The sequence below is a fragment of the Elephantulus edwardii genome, unplaced genomic scaffold, assembly GCF_000299155.1.
Source record: "Elephantulus edwardii isolate Elephantulus edwardi_28Jun2011 unplaced genomic scaffold, EleEdw1.0 scaffold00432, whole genome shotgun sequence".
NCBI classification, from domain to species: Eukaryota; Metazoa; Chordata; class Mammalia; order Macroscelidea; family Macroscelididae; genus Elephantulus; species Elephantulus edwardii.
In genome coordinates, this window is record NW_006400182.1 from 922,490 (window position 1) to 925,582 (window position 3,093).

Below are 3,093 nucleotides of genomic sequence, written 5' to 3' on the forward strand. Positions count from 1 at the left end.
TATAATGATGTTAGAGTCTTGTTTAGGGAAAGAGGATAGATAAAAAGTAAATCGGTGAGTGGAAAGGTTGGCTTCCTACATTGCCTTTCTGACCTCTTTACTAATTTCCTCAGCAGTTACATATTAAGGGGAAATACTTTTTTTTTTGAGGGATTGACTTTTAGATACATTATTTTACATATCTTTTTTAATTGTGGTAAAAATTATATGTATAACAAATATCTGCTGATTCAACAGTTTACAATTATAGGCCAATTGCCAGGTTACATTCATCTTACTGCTCAGCCTTCACCATCTTGTCCAAATTACACCACCGTCATTGGCAGACACTCCATGCCTTGATGCAATAAGCATATACTTTCAAATAGATTTTTTTTCATAACACTGATGAAAAAGTGTTAGATGTTTCTAACACTTCAATTTTTTTTAATTGGTTTGCTTAAAAGTTGGTATACATTATGTTTCACACTATTCATTCACATTGTGTTTCATGCAATCATTCTCATGCATTAATGTTTTATAAAATTAATCACATTTGGACTTTGCCCATCATTACCCTGTCTTTTTGCCCGAGTCCTTCCCATTTATTTTCCCTCTCCCTCCACCCACCATACTGTCTAACCCTGCTTTGAACTGCAGTTTTGCCTGAAGTGAGGGTTAACAGGAAAACTAATTGAGCTACAAGGTGACATTAGTGAAAGAATACAAAGGAGCCAGAAATGTTTATTTTGAAGATATTTGCTAACTCTCAAAGGGTTTTTTTGTTTTTTAAAAGCCATCCCTCTAAAAAAAAAAAAAAAAAACCAAAACAAACCATCCCTCTGTAAACAAGAGCTATTTCAGGAATAAGAAACGGAGGGAGCCAGTGTGTCTGAACCAGCCCCGAGGTGGTAGAGACCTTCAGAATTAGGAGGGAGCCAGTGTGTCTGAACCAGCCCCGAGGTGGTAGAGACCTTCAGAATCCAGTGTGACAGGAAGCTGCCCCAATGCCATTTTCAGACAGGGCTTCAGCTCAGTCCAAATGCCAAGTCCCCGTGGGTTCCCTCCTTGATCTCAATCCCCAGCTAGATTTTCCGGCCCCATCAGGAAAATGGATGGCTTGGAATCGGCCACTCTTCCTGATCCACCTCACGCGGCAGGCCAGCCAGCATCCGGACAGCAGTGTCCTAAGCTTCGATGATACTGAGCCTTGAGCCTGAGTAACAGGGCTGCATGGGTCCTACTAGCTGTGGCTGCTGCCCTTTCTCACCCTCAGCCTTCCCGTCTGTGCTTATTTGGCTTAGTATGGGTCCTGACTTTGCTCAGACTGTTAACTTCTCCCCTTGGACCACTTTATGGCTTGCAGCTAAAATGATGAAGAATTCTTTCCCACTCCTCTGAGGAACTGCTTAACTTGGATTCCTGAGTAATTTATCCTTAACAACCTCTTTGCTGGTGCGTGCTGTACTCATGGTCCTTGGTGTGCATCTTTTCACCTGTCAGCCAACAGCCCTCGGTGATCTGGCTTATAAACTTGAACGGGCCTTCAAAGTGGTGACATGCCAAAGAGGAGCAAGGAAATGGTGAACTGTGTGGTTGGAACACACTTCTTTTGTTTTACCTCTTTAATAGCACATCACACGTTGCGTTATTTTCTACTTACTTCCGTTTTTATTTTCACCACTAGACCATGGACTCCACCCCCAACCCATACCAAACCTTCAGCACCCGGCCTGGCCCACACCCTGCCTGCTCCATCCATAAATGTTTCCTAAGGACCACATGAGTGATTAATGGAAGTTTGAATCATTTGCCAAGTAATTACAGGGTATAAATAGGGACATTAAAAAAAAAAAAACAAAAAACACCAAAAACCAAACAAAATATATTCTTATAAATTTAACATTGATGGAAAAACATTTCTGCTGTTCCTAGATTTGCATAGTGAAAATCCTTGCTATTAGGTAGTTCTTCTTGACCGGTGGAGTTTAGTTATTTACTACTCTTAAAGAACGATATAAGAGCAGTTTCAGGAATTTGAACTCATTTGTTCTGATTTGAACTCCCGCCGAAATTTGTCTTACCCCCATCCCTGCCACTGTATTCAATTCGTTCAACGTTTAACAAGATCCCCAAGCACGGGTACCAGGTGATTCATCCCCTAGGGTGCTTGTTAAAGCATCCATTCTGATTTCACATAGCTGGGCTGGAAAGGGAGGTTCTCGGGACAGGGTTGAACCCAATGGATGAGTTCAAAGCCCCGTGATTGAGCACGGAAGGGCGATTGCTTTGTTTTCTGATGTACCAGTTTTTCATGGAGTCCTAGGGGATGCAAGTAGATAGCCTACCCTTTTGCTAATGGAAAGCTTGGAAGTTTGCACTCACAGACATTTTAGAAAAGAACACTAAACTCAATGTCACCTAGTTAGAATTAACTTCTAGCTGACCCTCTGGAAGGTTTTCAGAGACTATAAATTGCACAGGAGGAGGTAACTCATCTTTCTCCCAGGAGATGCTGGTGGATTATGCTAGAGATGCTCCCTTTGGATTGTGTGGAGTTTTTTTTCAATGAGTTTAGCCGTTTGACTTTGCTATGTAGATGGACAGGAATAGGCAAATGGATCGTGTTAGCCTACCCATAGGGGATTAGCCAGTCTACATAAAAGGCAACTGGCTAGTCTCGCCACTAAATTGAGCAGCTCTAGCCACAGATATAGATCTGGCACCATGAAGAAAAAGCAAGACAATATATATAGGATGCCATTCCTGCTCCAGCTACACCTGGGCCAGCAACACCTGTGGCCAAACCAGAGACCTGACATGAGATGAGATCTTGAGATGGGAGAGCCATTATTGGCAGGACTGAGAACCTGAGAACACTGGCCCCAAAGTTGAAAGGCTCAAGGCAGAGTGTCTTGCCTGTATTCTGTTATTAATCTTTATTATAACCCTTTGACTTCCCCAATATGGTTGTGTATGGTCTGTGAGCTATCACATCAGATTTTGGACACAGAAAAGCAGTAAGATTGATACTGAAATGACTAGAAAGAGGTATGGGAGCATGGCTGATGTGTCTGACCTCATTATAACTGGTTTTTGTGTTACTGATACTGT